Here is a 25990-nt window from a genome sequence, read left to right as displayed (position 1 = left end):
GAAAAGCTGACTATAGGGGCTCCTGGTAGGCTCAGTGGGTGGAGCATGTGACTCTTGATCTCAGGGTTGTGAGTTTGAGCCCTATGTTAGGTGTGGAGATTACTTTAAAAAAATAGAAATCTTAAAAAAAAAAAAGAGCTGACTATATTTAACTGAGGTTGGGTAATCTCCAAAAGTAGATGAGAAAATATAGTGCTAGATCACTGAGTCACTACTGCATCTATATCCAAGCTACCCAGGAAAGTACAGGAAGGCTGATTTTTCTGAAAGTCAATCCAATGCCTCTTGACCTGGAAGGATGCCCCACCAGTGTCCTGTCTCCCTCCATGATTGGGGGGTGGGAGAAATAGTTCCCCTGGAATTTTCCAGATGTTTAGTTCTTATAACCAGAATTTACATTCCTTCCCTGTTTGTCCCTGGACACCTTGTACCTCTTATCCCTGAACTTTAGTAAACTCTTATTTCCATTGGGAGGAACATCTCTTCCTTGACTTCTCTGGGTGTTATGAAGACAAATAGGATAAAATGCGAGTAATGCTTTTCCTTTCCTAGAAAGTACTAAATGACTCCAAGAAATTGTTAATCATTATCATCAGGAGGATTATCATGTAGAACTTCATTCTGAGTACTTAATCTGTATTCAGGAGACCAGGGAAGTTGTAGAGGGAACAAACACCTTTAGGAGCCCTAGGGAGAACATGCTGATGTTAGAATTCCTATCAAATGAAGACTTATTTACACTTGCATGCTCAAGTTATCTCAAGAAGTTTGCCCATCCGACTCTTTCATTGAAAGGAAAACTGAGTCAAAGAGCAAGGTGAGAAATTGACCCAGCTTTACTGGAGCTGGGACCCCAAGGTTTTGAGGCATGTATCCTATTGCTGCCTCAGAAGCCTTGTAACTGATACAGTGCCTGAATGTGGTTTGGTTTGGTTAGTGGAGACCAAAGGCAGGCAGCCTTCCCCTGAGCAGAAAGTAGTGAAACAGCCACATTGGCTAATGCAAAACCAGGGCTCAAATGGCACTAACTAGCTTCTAGTGTAAACAGGCTTTGTTCATCCATCAGCTGACAAGGCTCATGTGATAATCCTTTAGCAAACCCTTCAATGTAAATACAGGGTTGAACTAGATTACAGAGAAATAAGGAGGAAGTATTATGATTTGACATGTCCTGCCTCACCTCAAATACCATTTTCAGTGGGATACAATAGGCTATTTCTAATTCTGGTCTGACATATCACCTGTTTTGGAATCTATCTCTTCTGTGGTTTTGACTAGTTTGTCTCAAACTGTGAATCAGGAGGATGTTTCCACTCATAAGTAACAAAAAGCCTAAATCAAACTGGCCTAAACAATAGGTAACAAAAATCTCATGAATTAATACATTAAGAGATTAGCTTCCAGATTAGTTCATACCTTGGCTTCACAGTGTCATCATAGATGAGGTCTTTGCATCTCTCTGTTCTGCCATTCTTGGAGTATGGGCTTTGCCTCAGGATGTTTGCTTCATGACTTTGGTTGGATATGCCAGTCTAGTGGTCATACCCAGAACCAGTGATGGGCTGAGAAATAAAGGACCTTTTTCTTCCTGCATCTCTTTCTTAAGATCAAGAAAACCTTTCCTGGAAGGCTCTCAGCTGACACCGGATAGGATTGGAGACACCATCTAGCAACCATTGGCATACTCAAGGAGAATACCATAATTGGCTTTGACCAATTGGTTGGGGTGGAATATATACTGGGACATACCTGTACATTTCACCTTTGTATACAAGGGGAAGAGGAAGCCATGGAGAAAAACAGTCATTGCTTGCCTATGATGTATCTCATCTTTGCTGGACATTTTATCTACAGTGTCTTACTTAAAAATCACAGAAATCACCATCTCTGTTTTCCAAATGAGTAAATTAAATAATGTACGCCAAATCCCACCACTAGTAAGTGAAGGAAAAAGGACTGGAATGCAAGTTCATCAAAAGCTTCTCCTGTCTCTATTGTTCCAGGCTATCTCTTCCAGTTGACTTCCAGGTTGACCCTTCTCAGCTCTACCCAAGACTGGAGACCCCCGAAATGAATTGAAGTCTTCCAGGAACCACTATAAGCACAAGAGATAAAATAGCTTTCTAGTATCTCCAACACCTCCCTGTATGTCCCCTTCCTTACCTATTCACCTTGATTTCTCCCTCTTCCTCAGCATGTATGTCTCCTTGGTTCTATACTGCTCCCCACCTTCATCAAAGCCACATTCATCTCTTTTCCCTTGCTTTCCTTCAAACCATAATAGAAGTCTTTCAAGGCCCTCCCCAAGCCCTCACTTAGTCCTCCTGGGTCCCCTACCCCCAATTCACTGAAGCCTATCAAATAGCCCACCTATGTCCTGCTATTCTTTCATTTATTGTGCATTTTGTAACTCATATTCTATTATTTCAGGTGAATGCATCTTGTTTTCCTGGTAGATGTTTAAGTGCTCAGCCCAATGCCTGGCATATGATAGGCACTCAACAAATATTTAATGACTAAATGAGGGCAGGGACCACCTCTTATTTTTCTATATCCCTAATAATACTTAGCCTGCCAATGAGCATATGGGTGGTGACTAACAGACTAATTGACCTTGGGCTAATTTCTCCCTAGGGCTGAGGTTCCACATGCAGATGAAGAAGTTGACATGACCTTTGTCAGTTCTGAGGGAGGTCTTTGGCAAATGGACCCTGTCAGGCTCACATTTACTCATATCCCTGAACTCTTTTAAACAAACAGAGCATATGAGAGCATGGCTTCTGGGAAATCATTTAGATCCCTTATGGGGAATGCTGGCATGATTATTTCCTTCCCCCAAGAGGGAGGGGGTGGAAGGGATAACAGAGGCTTTTTAGACCCTGTGTGCTGAAATTTAATTCACACACTTAGTCATTTCTCAGGAAGCTGCTGGGATTGGGGGGGAGGGTCCCAGACGGAAAGGCTGATGTTGTACCTTAAGAGTTGGTAGGATCAGACACTGGTCTTCTGGGATGAGAAGCTACTGCTGGCCTGCCTGGCTTTTTCATTGAAATCTCCAGGTCACCGCACCTCTCAACAAGCATTGTGATTCTCCTCTTGGGTCTTCTGGGGTTAACCTCACTCCCTATACTTTATATGTGAACCTCTCTAGATGTTGACCACACATTTTGCTTTATTCCCAGACTGACTGCAGTCACCATGAGAAGGCTTCAATCTTATTGCCTGCAAAAAATAGAGGAGCTACGGAAAGGGACAGAGGAGTGGAGGTGGTGGGTAGCTGTACCAGGTATTCTCTCAGGTTACTTTCAGCATTCTCTGACTCTTTTTAGCTAAGTTTGCTAGAAACAAAAAAGAAGGATTGTTGCAGCAGCCAGGTGAGCATTCCATCCAGAAGAGGCTTTTAGTAAACTTTGAGAAGTTTGTTTTCATGATACAATCAAGGCAAAATGTCAAATAGCATCAGTTTGCTGGAGGTTTCCTAGTACTAGTACCTATCTCACACTGCTTAGCACCACACCTGTCATACAGAAACCCCTTTAATTATTTTCTTTGATACCTCTCCTCCCCCTGTCAGAAACCCAGCTGGGAAACTTTGGCCAAGTCTCCTGCCCATACCCTCGGTTTCTGGCACTTTCGAGTGGTATTGACGATGTAATTCCACAGGGAGGGACACACACACACACACACACACACACACACACACAAATATAAAGCAGATTAAAATATGTTTACTAAAATTCTTGGGGATACTGTGATTGCTATACAATGGAGCATGTCACACTAAGCTGAAACCAGTAGGTTTATATTGTTTCCTTCCTAGCTCCACTGCCCACCTCCTTTCCTAAAATCTTTGAATTTTATCAAAGAATATAGTCTAATGATTGAGGCAAGAGTGAACTCTATGGCACTAGCATGGGGAGAGGAGTCACCTGGGAGGGCAATGGGACTTCATCTTGTCCTTGAGATCCCAAAATTGGGTTCCCAGCAGAGCTAGGATGCTAAGAACAAAAGAACTAACTTGAAGTTAAGGGGGAGGCAGCCAGGGGACCCTGTCCAAAATGGCAGCTTGAGAGGAAGTAGCTGACTGCCTGTTCTGAAACCTCGCAGAGCAGTGTTTAGCATGTTCTCTCTCATTAATCCTATTTAAAGCTGAGAGGGGAGGCGGGGAGTCCTGTTTCAACTTGCAGTGGTTAGGTTCCCTGCTGCCACTGCTGCAGGGCTAAACCTAGTGCTGGGAGGGGGAAGGGGCTTTCTGGAGCCACCTCTGCTGGCTCACAGCTTCTCAGAAGAGCTTCTCAGAATCCCTCTACCATTAGACCTGATTTTACTGGCCTGCCATGGCCCTAATCTGTGTTGAGGAAGAGGATGCTTAGTGAGAAGGCAGGAGGTATGCACTGACAGGGTGGCTGGTTGTCTATTCTGGTAATGAAGGGGTGTTAGAGAAAGGTGAGGAACTCTCCATTGAGGTGCAGGTGGGAGAGGGAGAAACAAAAAGGAAGGGGTTCTTGTGCAAGAGTGCTTTCTGAGAAAGTGCCTCTCCCTCTGGGCATGGAGAGGTCTCTAGCTGGCTTAAAAACACATTCTCTCTTTGGGGTGCCCATAAAAAAGCCAGATCTAGGGAAAAAGGGCCTTCCTGGCCTTGAAGAGGTAATGTGTCAGTGAACCTACCATTAATAATGTAGGGTCAGCTTTTTACAAGGGAGAATACTGGACAGTGTTTACCTCTATAGTATTATTTCTGGGAGACCAAAAGAGACTTTTTTTCCCAAATATATTCCTGTGAGAGTCAATACTTGAGATTCATTTACACTGACACAAAATCCTCTAGTATTATCCAAAGATTAGAGTTCATGGGTAGCTCTGATGTTTACTAGCTACATGACCATGAATGTCATTTAACCTCAGCTGATTATCTGTAAAGTGCACAGAATACCCCCCACATCTGTCATATATATCTAACTCAGTTGTCACCAAGGCCAAATCAGGTGACAATATAAAAATGCTTTTAAACCTCAAGTCACTATATATACATGGCAGTTGCATTCCTTTCACTCAGGGTACCTGCCACCCATGCAGACTTTAGGCCCCCAGTATATGTTTCCCAATAAGCTCTAAGAGCCAGACAGTGAAATTTTATAACAAAGACAAGCTTTCTCTCTTAGTTATTTCTTCTTGTTCTGAAGACCCTTTCTTAGCCTGGGCTTCTTTCAGTTTGCCTGAAAAGATACCATGATGAAGGTCAGAGCCTTTCCTGGCAAGACTGGCCAGCAGTTGAAAGATATGCTTGCCATATCATAAAAGTGAATTGGAAGTAGAATTAACCCATGGGAAAGACAGAAGCATCTAATATCTAATGGTGTCTAAAGACTTGGTAGTAAGAGTAATGTGCCAACAGGAAGCCAAATTTGTAAGCTCATGTCCAGCACCAGCCATGTGACTTTATAAAAGAACTTAATTATTTTCTATCTTAGTTTTTTCCTCTCAGTAAAATGGAGATAATAAAATTTGTGTTTCCCTTTGGATTGCATGAAGGTGACGGGGGATTGTGAAGGAAAGGCTGCAAATGTGAGGTAGTTTAGACTCCTGGGGTTGTCAGACATCCTTGATAAATGCCCATTTGGCAGTGCTCTTGCTATCTTGAAGCACAGCCAACTTCACTATGATTTGCATTAAACTCCCACAATGCTAGACACCATCATTATTGCCTTGAAAACAGTAAAGCAGTAGGGTAGAATATGCTATTTTAGGACTTAAAACCGAAAAGCAAAAAGAAAAAGAAGAGAAAAGAAAATCAATGTGAGAATAAAGAGATAATTTAACAGAATTATACTCATGAGGAAAGGGAAGACATTATATATTAACTTCTAGTCAAGTGGAACTTGACATTTACATAGCAAGTGAAATCTCCACAGCTAAAATACAAGTTAACAGCCCTATTATCCCCAGGCAGAGAAAGAGAAAGAGAGATGCAAACTATGTCTAAGATGTCTAGGGGGATTTGAGGAAAAACAGTCTTGCTTTAGGTTGACAGAATCTTGGCCTGGTCATCAGAAGATGTGGTCCTTCAGGATTTCCTTTTCTTCCTCCAGAGTAGAGACTTAATATATTTGTACATACTTTATACTTTTGAAGTACAAACATCATCTCATTTGATCTCTGCCAATCTTTTAATGTAGGAAAAACAGAAACTATTACCCCCATTTAACAATTGAGAAAACTGAGGCTCAGTAAAATTAAGTTGTATAATTAACAAACTACAGAATAAAACAGAAGCCATTTCTTTCTTTGGTTCACATTCTTGACATCCAAGCTGAAAAACTCACCCTGTAATATGAATTTTGTAGAATTTGATGGGGATAAGTTATCCTATCCTACATTTCACCCAGAGCAAGAATCCTAACTACAACACACAAAACAAGTAGTTAGCCAGTTCTGCTTGTTGATTTATATTAACAGAGAAGTCACAAACCATTTTATTTTTGATAAACCATTCTATCTTCGATATCTGTAAATGTTGGGGAGTTTCGTGAAATTAAAATAAACATTTCTCTCTCAGTAATATCTATCTACCATTGAATTGTTCATTAAATGTTGAAGCTTGAGCAGAGTTTAGAAATGATGAAATTATGGCTCTGGTCTAAGTAACAAATCTACCATGAGTTGGGGAATGAGCTCTGGCTCTGACTGCCAGTCTGGTTCTCTTATCCTCAGCACGATGCTAATTCTGATCGCTTGAGTCCTTAATAAGCCTTTCCCTCTTCCACATGAAAATCTTTCAGATATTTGAAAACCACAATCTAGTGTAAGGAGTCCACAATCTAGTGGAAAGGAGTTTCCTCCTTTCCAAATTTAATGTTCCCATTTTACTTTGCCATTACTCATATGATGTGATTTTCTCATTTATTCAACAAATATTTCAAGATATTTCAAGTATTTGAACCATACTCATCATTGTGCTAGGTGCTAGGAACAGAGCAGTGAACAAGATGGGTGTGTTGTTTTCTGAAGCTTAGAGTCTGGTAGGGACTATGGTCATTGAACAAATAAAATAAGATGTAGCAAGGTGCTACAGAAGGTACATGGATGTCTAGGAACTGTTTTGGGGAGAACACCTAATCTGTGCTGCCACGAACCATCCTTGTTACTATGTGCCCACATGATGTCTAGTTAGGATCCTTATGAAGTGTGGGACCCTGAAGATGCCACATTAGTCCAAGTATTTGTTCAAGGCAGAGTGCAGCTATTCTCTCTCTTTCTTTTTCCCTCCCCCATCCACCCATTCTCTCTGTCAACACACTAAATGTCTGTTAAAGCAAGGTAAGACTGAGTTTGCTTTTTACCAAATACACTGCATTGAGGTGTCCTCGAGTCTATATAATCTACTGTTCAGTCAGACCTGATTAATTTTTTAAATTGAAATGAAACAATTCACAATTTACTTGTATTATGTTTCATTTTCTTGGTTTGGGTCCAGGATCCTAATTTGTAACAATCGCTTCTTATCTTTATTTCTATTAACAACGATATGTTTGCAAGAACTAGGAACTTATTCAGGTTATCTTAATTTATGAGAGTTTATTGTAAGGACAATAAAAGCCTTAGCACACCCGCAGTGAGGGCTCTGAGTAGGGAAGAGGAGGTAACCAAAGCAGCCCCTAAAGGAGAACAGCGCTGGGCACCAATCTGCCACATAGGTGTTCTCATTTCTCTACCTCTTTTTCATATTCTACTCTCTGTTCTTTTCCTTCCTATTTCTGCCTGTGGCTTCTTTTTATTCTTGATTTTTTCTTATTGTCTTTTCTTGTGTTTTTCCACTTTTACACTATTCTATCAACTGCATTTGCTGCTTTGGACACCCAGAAGATCTGATTAAGTCAGCCATCCTTCTCAAGAATCAAGTGTCCATATGGCCCTGGCTATTTGGATCAGGCTTGCTCCTTGATCTAATCATCTATAGGCAGGACTCTGGCACTGTGTGGGAACAAGCATACTTTTCTACACATAAGGAATCTCTCAGAAGAGGGATGTAGATATGCGAGCCCCAGACCACAGTCTCAAAGACACTAAAAGTGTCTGAGTGTTTCATAATTATCTACTTACTTATACTGGGGTTTAAATCTCTAAAATATTTGCTTTCTGTTTTCTGAGTTTTATCCCTTTGTGTCTCAGTTTCAGACGTGGTCCCTCCCTTATAATATGGGCAATTTCACTTTTCCTCTTTACGTGTGTGGTGAGAACAAGACTCATAATCCCAATCACTTGTCACTTGAGGCAAAAGAGATTTAGTACTTTAAATGATGCCTCCTTTAACAGGTATGTCTTATGCATCAACAAAGATATTGTCTGAACTTATGGTAGAATTGGCAGGCATTCAGATTCTCTTCTTGTCACTGTGGCCTTTGAGGGACAACTAGGGAGGGAGACTGCTGGCTTTCTGAAGAGGTGGAGACATGTGCATCTATGGTCCCTGTGGTTAGCACTCTTTGGGAGAACTTTACAGTTTCTGCAAAACTTGAAGGCTGCCATTAAAAAGGGTACCTATCCAAGTATTCATTGGCTGCTTACTTCAAACATGGAATGCAATTGCTTACCTAGTTGCTAGCAAGCAAAGAATGAAGGTGAAGTCAGGTTGTGGCTGACTTCCATGAAAGTAGAACTTGGTTATATATATTACAATATATGTTAAGATCCATATGGCAAGAGAAGTCCTTTAAGTATGAAATTAAGGTGTTATTCAGGGCACCTGGGTGGCTCAGTTGGTTAAGCGTCTGGTTCCTGACTTCAACTCAGGTCATGATCTCACAGTTTGTGAGTTTGAGCCCCACATCAACTCCACACAGATCTCTCCCTCTCTCTCTTCCCTTCCATTACTTTATGCTTTCTGTCTCAAAATAAATAAATTAAACAAAAACTTAAAAAGAAACATAAAGTATTATCCAAAGATAGGTTTATCTGGGGAGTATCAATATACTCCTATTGTTTGTCATGTCATCTTCAAAGTGTGGGAACTTCTTAGGAATGCAAATTCTCAGGCACTACCTCCACTTACTGAATCTGAAACTCTGTGGTGAGTGCCACCAATCTTGTTTTAATAGGAAGTTTTGATGCATGCTCAGTTTGAGAATCACTGCTTTCAGTCTGAGAATCAGAGCCACTTTTATTTTTGCAAATATTGCAAACCAGCATAAAAGTCAAATAGATGTACATTTTAAATGCTTGCAATGGCAAATGAGAAAACTATGTATGTGTATATATATATGTATGGTATCTGTATATATATGTTAATATATGTATATGTATATATTCCATATGTAATTCTTATGTATATTTCATATATAGTTGATCTTCAAATAACATGGGGGCTAGGGGTACCAACCCCTGTGCAGTTGAAAATCTATGTGTAACTTTTGACTCCCAGAACTTAACTACTAATAGACTACTGTTGACCAGAAATCTTACTTATAACATAAATGGTCGAATAACACATATTTTGTATGTTATATGTATTAATATTATATTCTTACACTAATACCTAACTTAATTTTTTTTAGCATTTCTAGGCTATGCAGTTTGTCTGCAAGTTTTTTCAAATTGTTGAAAATTTACAAAAAAATTTTCTGCTGTGTTTATTGAAAAAAAAAAAAAAAGGGATATAAGTGGACCCAGGCAGTTCATACCCATTTTGTTTAAGGGACAACTGTAAACATAATATATATTTTCATGCTTTATGAAATTATTTTTCATAATGTGTGGAAATATATTATAAAATATAAAATATATTTTATTTATAAGATTTATAAAATTATATTTTGTTTATCACACAAATGTGTATGTATGCATATGTGAAATAAGCCTTGTAAACTACTAGCAATTTAAGGTGATGTTCTTTGGGCAGCTTGAACAACACCATTCTTTTCTACTATGTATCACACCCAAATATTGATAAGACAAAGAAAAAGTGGCTGTGGTTGAAAAATTGACACACCACCTTTATTATTAACAAAGACCAGATAGGGGAATGTGAATGGAGTCAGTGGGCAAATGTGATTCTTTTTTTTAGAGTGTTTATTTATTTATTTATTTATTTATTTATTTTTGGGGGGGTGATGGGCAGAGAAAGGGAGAGAGAGAATCCCAAGCAGGCTCTACCGTATAAGTGTGGAGCCTGACATGGGGCTCAATCTCAGGTAAGATCATGACCTGGGCTGAAATCAAGAGTCAGTTGCTTAACCGATTGAGCCACCCAGGTGCCCTACAAATGTTATTCTCAATCTACAGAGAAATCCTTCTGTGGGGAGATAGATAGAAATCAGGAATGCCACACTTCACATTAAAAGAAATACCAAGAATGAGGATGACAACTACTAACCACTCTAGTTGTTTAACCCACAGGGTTTAGCCATTAAGCTGAGTCAACAAAGAATATGTTCTTCCTCTTCAAGGCTGGAGATCAGCACTAAATTAGAGCAGTTGTGTTGTCCCCTCAGTTCCCACTCAGGGGCCAACTATCGTTTCTTTGAGTATCAGGTTAGTTTAGTTTATCCCTAAAGATTCTGAAGTGGGTCAAAGCAGTCCCCCAGTTAAATAAACCCAAGACTACTTTGTACTCATGGTTGAAAATTGACTCCCTTTCCTATCCCAAATTATATCTAATTATATTTTTCAACATTTATCAGAGGTTTTCCAATGAAATTAAATGACCCACTAAGATCTTCCAATTATAAATTGTCTTAAGACAATTCAATAATAAAATGTCAGCAATTTAGGACTGTCCCAAATTTGAATATAAATGCCCCTTATTATCAAATTCCCAGGGGGGATTTAAAGTTCAGAGACTAAATTTCCTTGCTAAGTCAAAGTTCAAAGAAGCTAATCTCCATAATCAAATTAACTTGTTTCTATGAGTTAAAGGTCAAGGAAATTAAAGTTTAAAATTCATCCTCTTCAATTTCTTACTGAGCTTAGACTCAGCCAGAGAACTTCCTAATGATTGAGTTGAACTGGGATTCCTTTAGCAGCTGTACCCTGGATTCTCACTGTAATTCCTTCAGAGTCTCAGGAGTTTTATTAATCCAACACCAAACCTCAAATACCTCACTTTTAAAAAGCTTGGTTGGTTGATAGAACAATTAATTATCACAGTACAGACTTTCTGTATCCTCGAATCCAGAAAAATATTCTCTCCTTGACCAAACTCCGCTCAGGCTTTTCTGAGCTCTTTGTAAACTACGCTCGGTCCTTGGGCATGTTCTCAAGAGCCCAGTTTTAGCAAGAATCCTGCTAAGTCAGTTTATCCAGAATCTCCCATCCTTGATATCTGATCACCTTTGATATCTACTCATGTTCTTCATCCTATACCATCCCTCAAATGGCATCTGATCATCTTGGCCAGGCTTCAACAAGAATCCCATTAAGGTGATTATCAAAATCTCCCCTTACTCCTTGTGTTTCATCTTAGTAATTTTCCATCCACTGGTTCTACCCTGCTCCTTGGCTATTAATCCCCACTTTTTCTTGTATTCAGAATTGAGCCCAATCTCTCTCCCCTACAGCAAAACCCCACTGTAGTAATCCCTGTAACCTATTGTAATAACCACCCCCTCCCAATAAAATTTGCCCTACCATTCTTTGACAAGTACCAGAATGAATAATTTTTTCCCTTAACATCCTGGCCCCACCCATATCATCATTTTGGCCTGAAAATTCCCATATCATCATTTTGGCCTGAAAATTCAATTTCTTGCCCCATGCACCAAATGATATGGCATCTCAGTGGATTCAATCAATAATACCTCTTTTTCCCACCTCACCTCTGATGCAGATAAAGGCAAAGTCATAAGATATGGCTTATATCTGTGGGCAAGTGAGTTTTCTGATTTCCTGAATTACATACACATACCAAACTAGTAACAGAAAATGTCAAAGTGAGGACTCCCTACCACACCTCTCCTCCCCAAGACATAAGACCTAGTGTGGAGTAGAAGAGAACTGCAAATCCTTGTATGCAACTGAGCTGAGCTGAGCATTCCCAGTTTATTATCTTTAAATTCACTAATCCAATTAAATTATACCTTTTCCTTTGGGAGGTGAGAAGTAGGAGAGACTAGGAGTATCACACCTCCTGTGGAAGAAGCCTCTAAAGTGAGGAGGAATTTTCCACCATCCATGTGGGAGAACTTGTATTATACAGGATTATAAAAGTGGTATTTAATAAATATACTATGCAACCTAGCTCCTAAATAGGGAGTCCATTCCTTCTTTTCCTTAGTTTTTGCTCTAGAGGTATATTAAAAATGAATAAACCAGTAAAACCTTTTACATTATTATGCTTGCTTTTAGTAAGCTATCCAGTCTATTCTACTCTAAACCTTTTGCTATTCTTACCATTGCTTAATTTGTCTGTGAAATAACATAATGGATAATAATTCAAATTAACCATCTGAATGTTTTCTGTGAAATCTAACATTAGCAATACCTACGACTACCTCAATTCTCATAGAGTATCTTGTCCTCAGTTACGCAAACTGCTTCTCAAACAAGATGGTAAACTGAGCTATTGATTTCCCACATGAGTGCAAGGCATTAAATGAGAGCAAGAATAGTGTTTTCAAAAAATGTTGCTGGACAGATATATATCTATATACGGAATTTGGACCCCTATCTCATTCTGTACCAAGAAATAGAACTCAAAGTCATGATAAATTTAAGTGTACACAATAAAACCATAAAACTCTTAGAAGAAAACATACGTACAAATCTTTCTGACCTTGTATTAGGCAATGATTTCTTGGATATGATACTAAATGCTTTAAATGCCTAATTGACAAAATAAAAAAAATAGGTAAGTTAAAATTTCTGTATTACAAATGATACCATCAAGAGAGTGAAATTACAATCCACAGTATTGGAGAAAATATTTGAAAATCATATATCTGATAAGGGACATAAGAATATCCAGAATATATAAAGAAGTATAACTAAGTAATAAAAGAAAAAACAATATGAAAATGGGTAAAGGATCTGAATAGACATTTCTCCAAAGAAGACATAGAAATGCTTCACAAACACATAAAATGTTTCTCAACATAATTAGTCATGAAGAAAATGTTATCAAATTATGAGATACCACAACCATTAGAATGGCTATAATCAAAAAGAGATCATGATATATATTGGGGAAGAGGTGGAGAAGCTGGAATCTCATACATTGCTAATGAGAAAGTAAAATGGTACAGCTGCTTTGGAAACCAGTCTGGCAGTTCCTCAAAGGTTATACACAGAGTAACCATATAACTCAGCAGTCTAGTTATAACTTCAGTCTAGTTATAGACTAAAGAGAAATTAAAATTTATATCCACCCAAAATCATGTACATGAGTATTCATAACCAAAAAGTGGAAACAACTGAACTGTCTATCAACTGGTAAATGAATGAATAAATAACATGTGCTATATGCCTATTATGGGATATTTTTCACCATAAAAATGAATGAAGTACTGAATAGGCATATAGAGAGACAGAAAGAAAATTAGTGGTTGCCTAGGATTGGAGGGTAGGGTGTTAATGGGTGATAGATAGGTCTACACATAGGGAACAGTGTTTCTTTGGGAAAGACAAAATGTTCTAAAATTGATTGTGATGTTGGCTTTACATCTCTGACTATATTAAAAACCATTGAATGGTATACTTTAACTGGATTGAGTTGTATGATATGTGAATTCTATCTCAATAAAGTTGTTAAGAAAACAAAACAAAACAAACAAACAAATTTGTGTACTTCTTGAAGGCAGAATCCATTTCTCATGCTTCTTTGTGCAATGTATGTGAATGTGTAAAGGAATGGACTTCATTGATTTTGTCCTGGGTTGAGCTTCCACCTAACAAGACTTGACAGCATTAGAAACAATGAAAGGTTTCCACTTCTGTTTTTCTTTTTTTAATGTTTATTTATTTTTGAGAGAGAGAGAGAGAGAGAGAGAGAGAGAGAGAGAGAGAGCATGAGCAGGGGAGGGTCAGAGAGAGAGGGACACACAGAATCCAAAGCAGGCTCCAGGCTCTGAGCTGTCAGCACAGAGCCCGATGCGGGGCTTGAACTCATGAACAGTAAGATCATGACCTGAGCTGAAGTTGGACTCTTAACTTCACAAAGTTAATCCACAGAGGCACCCCGAAATGTTTCCATTTCTTAATATTTCTGAAGACTGCATCAGGCAGAGGTAGTTTTCACTTCCCCATGTTCATCTTCTTCCTTTGCAGTTTTATTAAGGAACTTGGAGAAAGCTGGGTTCAAAAATACCAAAAACAACAGACACTGGAAAGCCAGCCACTTCCCCTCCATGCCTGTAGCTTTTGTACAGTCCCTCACAATTGAATTGTACCACAGACCTAGCCCTGTCCCTATTGGTCCCCTCTTATTGTCACCATTGCTTGCCAAGGTGCAGGGGCACTGTATCATGCCTCAGTGTAAGCTTCTGTCTAGACAAGTCAGAGGTCCTCCATATATCTCCAAAGCATGAGCTCTCACAGGTCCTACTGTGGGCCCTCCATCTCTGGAAAATCTCTGCCCAAACTTTGGTGTACAAATATTCCCCTATCAGTTTGTACTGAGAATGGACCAAAATGCCACCTCCAGGAAACCAAACCTGAGGCTCTTACCATGTTGAGCCAGGAGAACAGCTTTCTCTATCTTCCCCTGCTTCTTTCTGTCATTGCCCTCTCCCCACTTCCACTGTTTTCATGGAGTTTCCAGCTTCTTTTCTGGCAAGCCATATCAGGTACTGAGGAACACAGAATTTGAATTCAGACAAACCTGTATTAGCATCTGCCCTCCTATTCATGTTACTTATGTGAACTCAGAGGAGTTACCTAGCCTCTCTGAGACTATTCTCCTCATTACTAAGTAGTAATAACTTGCTGAGAGGGGAGGAGCAGAGAGTAGTGATGTGAAGATCAAATGAGATAATGCAACTGAGGTGTTTAGCATAGCATCTGGCCCCTAGAATGTGGTCTGGAATTGGCAGCAGCTTTTATTCTTTCTGCCTTAGACTGGGCCAAAAGCTTATCTGAGACAGTGTCGTGAGGACATGCCCAAGTGCTGAGCCTCACACCTCTGGTTTGTGCAGTTCCTACTAGGCTGGACTTGCAACATCTCCTTTCCCTCTCTCCATGAATCAGCTACCCTGAGTGCTCTGATAGGGAAAAGGCAACCAACCCAGTCCTTAAAACATGCAAAATAGTAACTCTAGGTCTCCCAAGTCTGGGACTTCTAGGTTGATCCTGGAGTCGGGGCTAGAAGAGAGCAGAAGGGTCATGGAGCTGCCTCCACTACATTTCTGCTGCCCTGCCTCAGGACACTCACTATACCCTCCAAGTCATCACATTTGGAGAGAAATCAGTCCTCTCTGGGGACATGTTTAAATGCATTAATGCACTGAGGTCCTTAGGTCATAAGCACTTTCTAAGCAACCTCCTATCCTGGGCCCCTCCCCGACCCCACACACTCCAAGAACTAGTGTGTTCTTTTTTAGATTTGGGGTCCTCACAAAGCCTGGGAACAGCTTGGAAGCCCTGGGCTTGAGATGTGTCTTCATGTTTCCTCATCATGCACAGTACTTGGACAGTGCTCAGTAAATATTTTTGGAGTGATTAGTCAGCGTGGGCTGCTTTCCTTCCCTTTCTATCTCTGAGAGCCCAGCTGAGTATGGAATGAAAGGGAAATGAAATAAACATCTCAGGCCCTGTAGCCCACCAGGGTCAGGATATTTACAGTGGTGTTGTGAGTCAGAACTGACCCCCTTTTTTTTTTTTTGTCATCAGCCAAGGCACCGGAACTAAGAGCATAAACAGAGGCAAAAGAGGAGGAAAGTTTTAGAACATTGGGACTTGTCCCTGAGTAACACTTTATCAAAGCCCACAGCTTTCAACAATAAACTTTTAGTAGAAATACTTTATTGGCCAGATTATTCTGTGAGTTTTTGAGTATAGAATCACATTAAATATTCATAATGCCTTTGCAAGGGTTAGTCTTCAACAAGTTAAAATTCAGTCAGAGCAATGATCAAGTCCCCCAAATGATTTTTTCCTTTAACTTATTTTCGAAGAATTTCACTGCATCAGAGAGGGGAGGCATTTGGTCTGTTTAGTCAGATATGTAGCTAGGTTTGGAAATGGGGAGATGTTTTATCATTAATTGTCAGTTATTAGTCAGTCTAGGGACCTATGATTTGAAATTAGGTTTTCAATTTTGTCCACAAGCATTTAATGGAAATATTTAAGGGCAGTTCCTTGGGGACAACCCTCCCAAGGAAATAAATGTTGTTGAATTTAAAACTTTTCCCACCCCTCTTGGCTTATACTTGCTCCCGAAGTAGCGCATAGGGAAGCTAAGTGACTTGTTCAAAGCATGGCAATAAGTTAGGATCAATGATAAGACCAGAATCAAGTTTTCTGTCTCCTAGTTCATGAGTTTTTTCAACTCATCATCAACTCTTCCCTCTGTGTCTCATTTCCCCTTCATTTTATTTTACATATTTGTATTTATTTTGAGAGAGAGAGAGAGAGAGAGAGAGAGAGAGAGAATGTGTGTGTGTATGCAGGTACATGAGAGGGGAAAAGGGAGAGAGAGAATCTTAAGCAACCTCCCTGCTGGGCATGGGCTACTGAGGCTGGATCTCACTAATTTGAATTCGTAACCTGAGCCCAAATCAAGAGTTGGATGCTTAACCCATTGAGCCACTCAGATGCCCCTCATTTCCTCTTCAAAGGCTGTGTACAAAGACTATGGAATGCTTGTTTGTTTCTCCTTGGTAGGAAGGGATGGTGAGGCAGTTCAAACCTTAGACCCAACTCACTATTGTTCAGCATTGAGGGTGGGATGAACATAAAAGGATAGAAATTAAATTGCTTTTCAGGAGCTTTGAAGAACACTATTTCCAAATTTTGGCAAATGACTCAGAAATAAGTGTTTTGTTGATCCAGTTACTGCCAGTTTTCTATAACAAATAATATCATGCAATAAATGATTCTTTGGGTTCATGCCTATTCAACATTTTACAATTAAACAATGTATGTTAGCACTTTCATCTGAGAAGACACATTTATACCCTTAGTCACTAAGCTTGCATGGTTATTAATCTTGCCTGTGTGTTTCCTAATCAGATTATAACTTTCTTGGCTGCAGGAACCGTTCCTTCAATTCCTTTGTATTTCTCACAGTATCTAGCAATGCTGGACATTAAGGTTTTTGTATTGTCAAGTGCTAAATTTTGTTGTAGAGTAGATGCTAAATAATCTTAATTAAATGGATTATAAACAGAGCCAAGATGGGCTCTCTTTGTCCCACTATTAATTTGTGTCAGTAATTCAACTTCTTTTATCTCTTGCCACCTCAGACATCACAAACAGCAGACTAGCCATTTACATGAACTTGAAAAATCACAAGCTAGGTTGGAGGAGGAAAAATAAAATGTTTGCTACATATGAAGATTTATTGACTGAGAAAACGTTAAGAGTTTGAAAATACTATAGAGATAATTTAGCTTGAAGTTTTTTCAAACTTTTCTCCAGAAGGCAAAGCAGAGTAAACATCTCCCCAGGAATGTCATATACAAATGTCTTTGTATTTATATTCAGTTTATTTTAAAAATCATGAATCTATGCCTATTGCCCATCTTTACCTACTAGTCCATAGGGTCAGGCTCCAGGCAACTTTCTCACCTTAACTTTGCCCTGCCAAGTCATTCAGATGCTATTAAGAATTTAGAATTTAAATAAAAACAGACTAGGGGTTAAAAAAAAGTAAAAGAAATAAAAGCCCAGAAACTGCTGCTGCTGAGACCTTCAAAACTGCCCTGGCTCCTACCCTTACCAATGTCTCCTTATTCAGACCATGAGTTCTCCAAAATCTTGTTGATACTTCCCTTTTGGAAGGCAGCTTGATTTGAGTGTACATCTATCCTTCTGCACATGCAAGCTCTTTAACAGATATATGCCAGTTTTATACTCTGTTGTGCTTTCATCAACAATTATTTCTGGTATTTTACTTCATTAGTGAAAATTCTTTGTCCCTGATTAATTTGGACATTCTATGACTTTAATATTGTAATACAATTTGTGAAAGCGTAGTTCACATTAAAATGGGGAAGAAAATGTACAAGATTAAATCACTTTAAATTGCAGATATTTGACTCTTTTTGAATCTACAGCAATTTCATATGGTTGAAACTAATACATTTAAATTTTTTTTTCAACGTTTATTTATTTTTGGGACAGAGAGAGACAGAGCATGAACGGGGGAGGCGCAGAGAGAGAGGGAGACACAGAATCGGAGACAGGCTGCAGGCTCTGAGCCATCAGCCCAGAGCCTGACGCGGGGCTCGAACTCACGGACCGCGAGATCGTGACCTGGCTGAAGTTGGACGCTTAACCGACTACGCCACCCAGGCGCCCCAAAACTAATACATTTAAAATTAACCATTAGGAACAACAAGGAATAGATACAGGCCTCCAATCAATCACTCCTCCTTTAAACATTTATTGAACACCCATATGTGTAATTCAGTCCATTTGAAGCTTAAAGAATCACGAAAAAGTATGATACACAGACTCTAATCGAGGTTTACTGAAGTGGTTATAATACAAGGTAGACAGTGATATATAGGATAAATGAGGCTTAGGTTAAATATTATTCAGAGAGGAAAGAGAGATGTCTTCTAAGAATGTTAAAATTTTCATGAATGTTACTGTTTCAGAGTGGGACTTTTAAAGATATGTAACATTTTGGGGCACCTGGGTGGCTCAGTCGTTAAGCATCCAACTTCCGCTCAGGTCATGATCTAGCAGTCAGTGAGTTCCAGTCCCTCATCAGGCTTTGTGTTGACAGCTTGGAGCCAGGAGCCTGCTTCGGGTTTTGTGTCTCCCTCTCTCTCTGCTCCTCCCTTACTTATGCTCTGTCTCTCTCTGTCTCTCAAAGGTGAATAAATGTGAAAAAAATTAAAAAAAGAAATATATGCAACATTTTGATATTCAAATAGTTGGGATAAGAAAACTATTCCAGAGAGAGGAAATAAATTGTGAACTGAGATAGAAAGAAGAAAGCTGTGAAATTATTGTTCATGAATAGGAATCAGAAATTAATATCTTAGCTAGAATACAGTAAAAGAAAAAAATGAGACAGAATATTGGAAGAGAAAATGGTGGCCAAATTATGGAGAACATTGTAGCAGTCAGGAATTAGAAAGGTTTTCCAACTAGGGAATGCTGTGATTAAAGTTGAATTATAGGCAATATTACCAAACAGTATGAGGAGGTTGAATTGGAGTGGTGATGACTGATGGCAATAGTCCAAGAGTAAGGTGATGGAGAAGATAGGGTGATAGCAGTGAGATAGACTTTTGAGGTTTAGGTCGGTATAACTAGACCAAAGGGACAACACATAGTGTCAGTTCTCTTTTTGATACTTCAGAAATGAATATTGGTCATACCTCCTGTATTCTATGAGATCCTCAAAAAAGGGAATTGAAGGGACCTCTGCTGAAAGGATTCCAGCAGACAGCTTGTGTTAACTTGAAGTAAGGACTTGCATTAAGCAAGGAAAAATATAAATTTGAAACTCATTTTATCATAAATGTAAATACTCATTTGAATATAAACATGTAATTTGTACTTAAAAAAAATACGAATTTTGGAATCACTTCCACTTAGTAAGGCCTCAATTCATTTTCTTTATTTGCTCTTGGGCATTTGGAATTCAGTGCTTCTCAGAGCTATGAAACCCAAATATTGTACAGAGAATTCTAAAGTTTTAGCCAAGAAAAGTTCTCAAGGTAAAAAAGATGACTATAAAAGCATCCCTGAATTTTTCCCCTGTATTTCATCTTCTTGGGTGTCTCTCAAAATTAGATCCTATGTCACATTCATATGGATCTTTGGGTGCTTGTTTTTGAGCTTTTTGTTGCTCAGACCTAGGAAGGTTTTGTGGCTTAATGAAACAGATATAAGACTTTCAAGCCAGTCTATGTTGTAATAAACTGGGACCATACTCATCTTCTTGTAAAGAACTAGAAAACTAAAAAAAAAAAAAAAAAAAAAGTAAAAGTAAAAAATTGAAAAAATATAATAATGTGAGCTCTAAGATTGCTAGAGCTTTCTTCCTGGAGGCACTTCCTGGATGTCAGCACAAAGAAAAAGTCCTAGACAGAACTCAGCAGTCTTTCTGAGTGGAGCAAACAGAATACAGAGTTTGGGAAGACTAAAGTAGTCAGAATTTCTGAAACAGTGTGCCAGAGATGGTCCTTCATGGAAAAAGAGATTCATAAACCTACATAGTAGTGACTTTAAATCTATTACTGAATATTAAATTGCACATGCATAGAGTAAAATTCTACCAGACCAGCCAAAGGACAATTCAGGGAAACACTAAAATGAACACAGTCTGGAAAGTGTTTTACTTCTGATCAGCTGGTGTTGAAGGCCTTCGCTGAGCAACAGGGCTTAAAGTGGAAACTCCAGAAGTGTCCTTCCTTAATATTGATGCTAAACTAGTGAGAGAATAAGAGCTTCTCTAAACCCACTCTCTTAAAACTAAAAACAAGCTTTCAAAGGATCTAGCAGATTCACAAGGAATGTAACTGTTTTCCAGAACAAACTCCAATATCCCAAACTTTAAAAAAATCCAGCACACAAAAATATAAAACATGATCTCTAGAATTCAATCAGAAATCACTATACATGTGAAGAAACATAAATAGGTGACCCATAATCAGGAGAAAAAAATAAGACTATAGAAGTAGATAGGGAAATTACAGAAATGATGGAATTAGCTGATAAGGAATTTTAAAACAATGAATGTAAGTGTGCTCAATAATTTGAAGGAACATATAAGTAAAAGACATATATTGAAAAAGACACAAATGGAACTTCTAGGAGTAAAAAGATAGAAATATGAAATGAAATACCCACTGGATGGAATTAATAGAAGTTTAGAGAAACTGCAAAAGAAAATATTATTTAGCTTGAAGATATAACAACAGAAACTCAGTTAAATGAGCTACACTTTCACTTTAAGAAGCTAGAAACAAGTGAGCATATTACAGGAGAAAGTAAAGAGCAAAAATAGTAAATAGATAATCAGAAAAAACATAGGAAGCAAAACCCGACAAAAACAGAACAAAAGCCTATTCTTCAAAAAGATAAGTAAAATTTGTAAACCTCTAGGTAGACTATCTCAATAAATAAGAGAAAACAGGGTGCCTGGGTGTCTCTGTTGGTTGAGTGTCTGGCTCTCGGTTTTGGCTCAGGTTATGATTTCGCAGTTCATTGGTTCGAGCCCTGCAATAGGCTCTGTGCTGGCAGTGTGGAGCCTGCTTGGAATTCTCTCTCTCTCCCTCTCTGTCCCTCCCATGCTCTCTCTCTCTCTCTCTCTCTCTATTAAATAAATAAATAAACTTAAAAAAATAAAGATAAATTTAAAAAAGAGAAGACATAAATTAACCATATCAGGAATGAGAAGAGAGTAAATCCTTATATCAATAAAACAGACACATTTTCCTGTTTGATGTGTTGGCTGAAGAGGTGGTGAAGGCATTGAAGATGCTAGAAGTCTTTGTGGAGTGAGTCTTAAAATGGTCCCTGCCATCATGAGGAAACATGTTGAGAATAGAAAATATGGGTGGCTGTAGTGGGCAACTAGCTAAATAGGAGTAAAACATATCTTGGGTGACCCTTTTCAAAATCTTAATTCACATAATCTAGTCATGGAGCTATGTCACATTTGAGAACAATAATCCAAGCAGGACACAAGACTCTTACTGGTATCTCTCACAGTTGTTCAAAGGTATGTAAGTGCACTTCATAGAATCTCTTATTAACATCCCTTCTCATCTACCCTTTCATACCCAGCAATTCCTGTAACCCATCCTCTGAAGAATATAATCTTACTCTACATTTTCCTACCTCCACATTACCCCCCTCTGCCATTTCTCTCAATCTGGTCATATCCATCAAGAAAACTGTGCTTCATATACTTGACTCCCTTATCCTCCCATGTGAAACTCCCTAGGGAGTGTATTTCATCTTCATTGTGACTGCTTTTTATTTCTGGAATCCATTTGTTTGGATTTTGTCCATGTATTTCTCTTAAAATAGAGAAGATGGAAGCCGTGGTAGAACCAATTCCATATATGGTGATGGTGGGATCAAGTTTTGAATCCCCACACAAACATTTTTAATTCTGACAGACTTGTAAAGCTTGCTTATTTAGCTTTATGTTATTTTAGACATTTATTTTTCTTTCATTATTTACAAATGTTTTGTTTGAAGTTTCACGTTTTATCATTTGTGCTATTAGGAAAAGTAATATAAAATTTGTAGAAGAAAAATTAACATACTGCATCAAAAACCTTCCTTAAAGATATGCAAACTTTTACAAATTTTTAAGATAGTGAGAGAGAACATACATGTGTGCGCACAAGCACATGTGAATTGTGAAAAGGCAAAAGGAGAAGGGGAGAGAATCTCAAGCAGGCTCCACTCTCAGTGCAGTGCCTAAATGTGGAGCTCTATTTTATAACCATGAGATCATGATCTGAGCTGAAACCAAAAGTCAGACACTTAACTGAGCCCAAATTTTATTTCTAAGAAAAAATCTTAATGAAATCTTTATGAGGTTATGTAAATAATTATCTACCAGAACATTTCTACAACAATAGTCATAAGAAGTGATGAATTAGAGAGTACTTTATGTTCAACCAAGTGGACAGGAGTTAATAAAATAAATTATGACATTCATCACCTAAAATAATGCTATAAAACACTTCTTTTTTTTCTTTTAAAAAATTATCACTTTAGTAATCATGTTTTAGTAATTTTATATCCCAAAGTTTGCAGCAGTCATACAAACCAAAAAAAAATTCTAGTGTTAAAAGAAATTAGTTCACAGATAAAAGTAAATCATGTTCCCATAGTTGATTATAATGCCAAGTAAGACATCCTTGTCCCAGATCAGATTAGATAATCTAGCTTTTTTATTTTATTTTATTTTATTTTATTTTATTTTATTTTATTTTATTATTTTCATTTTATTTTGTTGTTTAGGAAATACTTTATTTTTTATTTTTATTTTTAAATTTATATCCAAGTTAGATAGTATATAGTACAATAATGATTCCAGGAGTACAATCCAGTGATTAACACCCTACATATAACACCCAGTGCTCACCCCAACAAGTGTCTTTCTTAATGCCCCTTGCCCATTTAGCCATCCCCCACCCATAAGCCCTCCAGCAACCCTCAGTTTGTTCACGTTTAAGAATCTCTTATGTTTTGCCCCCTCCCTGTTTTTATATTATTTTTGCTTCCTTTCCCCTATGTTCATCTGTTTTGTATCTTAAATTCCACATATGAGTGAAGTCATATGATATTTGTCTTTCTCTGACTAATTTTGCTTAGCATAATACCATCTAGTTCCATCCACGTGGTTGCAAATTGCAAGATTTCATTCTTTTTGACTGCTGAGTAATACTCCATTGTGTATATATATCACATATTCTTTATCCATACATCTGTCAACAGACATTTGTGCTCTTTCCATACTTTGGCTATTGTTGATAGTGCTGCTATAAACATTGAAGTGCATGTGTCCCTTTGAAACAGCACATCTGTATCCTTTAGATAAATACTTAGTAGTGCAATTGCTGGGTCGTAGGGTAGCTCTATTTTTTAATATTTTGAGGAAACTTCTTACTGTTTTCTGGAGTGGCTGAACCAGTTTGTATTACCACTAGCAGTACAAAAGAGTCCCCTTTCTCCGCATCCTCACCAACATCTGTCTTTATGTGAGTTGTTAATTTTAACCATTCTGACTGGTGTGAGGTGGTAGGCATCTCAGTGTGGTTTTGATTTGTATTTCCCTGATGATGAGTGATGTTGAGCATTTTTTCATGTGTCTGTTAGCCATCTGGATGTCTTCTTTTGGAAAGTATCTATTCATTTCTTTTGCCTATTTCTTCACTGGATTATTTGTTTTTTTTTGGGGGGGGGTGTTGAGTTTGATAAGTTCTTTCTAGATTTTGGATACTAACCCTTTATCTGATGTGTCATTTGCAAATATCTTCTCCCATTCCTTTGGTTGCCTTTTAGTTTTGCTGATTGTTTCCTTCACTGTGGAGAAACTTTTTATCTTGATGAGGTACCAGTAGTTCATTTTTTAATTTTGTTTACCTTGCCTCCAGAGATGTGTTGAATAAGAAGTTGCTGTAGCCGAGGTCAGAGAGATTTTTTGCCTCCTTTCTTCTCTAGGATTTTGATGTCTTCCAGTCTTAAGTCTTTCATCCATTTTGAGTTTATTTTTGTGTATGGTGTAAGAAACACCATATGAGTGTGTATGAGTTTATTTTTGTGTTTGGTGTATGGTAAGAAAATGGTCCAGGTTCATTCTTCTGCATGTCGCTGTCCAGTTTTCCCAACACCATTTGCTGAAGAGATTGTCTTTATTCCATTGGATACTCTTTCCTGCTTTGTCAAAGATTAGTTGGCCATACATTTGTGGGTCCATTTCTGTGTTCTCTATCCTGTTCCACTGATCTAAGTGTTTTTGTGCCAGTACCATACTGTCTTGATGATGATAGCTTTGTAATGCATCCTGAAGTCTGGGACTGTGATGCCTTCAGCTTTGGTTTTCTTTTTCAGGATTGCTTTGACTATTCGGGGTCTTTTCTGATTCCATACAAATCCATACAAAGGATTGTTTGTTGTAGCTCTGTGAAGAATGTTGGTGTTATTGGGGCGCCTGGGTGGCGCAGTCGGTTAGGCGTCCGACTTCAGCCAGGTCACGATCTCGCGGTCCGTGAGTTCGAGCCCCGCATCAGGCTCTGGGCTGATGGCTCAGAGCCTGGAGCCTGTTTCCAATTCTGTGTCTCCCTCTCTCTCTGCCCCTCCCCCGTTCATGCTCTGTCTCTCTCTGTCCCAAAAATGAATAAACGTTGAAAAAAAATTAAAAAAAAAAAAAAGAATGTTGGTGTTATTTTGATAAGGATTGCATTAAATATGTAGATTGCTTTGGGTAGTATCAACATGTTAACAATATTTGTCCTTCCAATCCATGAGCATGGAGTATTTTTCCATCTTTTTGTGTGTGTTCTTCAAGTTCTTTCATAAGCTTTCTATAGTTTTCAGTTGTATAGATTTTTCATGTCTTTGGTTAGGTTTATTCTTAGGTGTTTTATGGCTTTTGGTGCAATTGTAAATGGGATCTATTCCTTGATTTCTCTTTCTGACACTTCATTATTGTTGTATAGAAATGCAACCGATTTCTGTGCATTGATTTTATATCCTGTGGCTTTGTCAAATTCATGGATCAATTCTAGCAGTGTTTTGGTGGAATCATTTATTGTTTCCACATAGAGTATCATGTCATCTATGAAGAGTGAAAAGTTTGACTTCTTCCTTGCTAATTTGGATGCCTTTTATTCCTTTGTGTTGTCTGATTGCTGAGGCTAGGACTTCCAATACTATGTTGAATAACAGTGGCAAGAGTGGACATCCCTGTCATGTTCCTGACCTTAGGGGGTAAGCTCTGTTTTTCCCCATTGAGGATGATATTAGCGGTGGGTCTCTTGTATATATATGGCTTTTATGATCTTGAGGGATCTTCTATCCCTACTTTCCTGAGGGTTTTTATCAAGAAAGGATGCTGCATTTTGTCAAATGCTTTCTCTGCATCTATTGAGAGGATCATGTGGTTCTTGTTCTTTCTTTTATTAGTGTGATGTATCACATTTATTGATTTGTGGATATTGAACTAGTCTGCATCCCAGGTATAAATCCCACTTGATCGTAGTGAATGATTCTTTTACTGTATTCTTGGGTCTGGTTGGCTAGTATCTTTTTGAGAATTTTTGTATCCATGTTCATCAGGGAAATTGGTCTGTGGTTCTTTTTAGTGGAGTCTTTGGTTTTAGAATCAAGGTAATGCTCATTTCATAGAATGAGTTTG

The sequence above is a fragment of the Leopardus geoffroyi genome, chromosome B1, assembly GCF_018350155.1.
Source record: "Leopardus geoffroyi isolate Oge1 chromosome B1, O.geoffroyi_Oge1_pat1.0, whole genome shotgun sequence".
NCBI classification, from domain to species: domain Eukaryota; kingdom Metazoa; phylum Chordata; class Mammalia; order Carnivora; family Felidae; genus Leopardus; species Leopardus geoffroyi.
The sequence above is the reverse complement of the archived record's forward strand: the minus strand, read 5'-3'. Positions refer to the sequence as shown.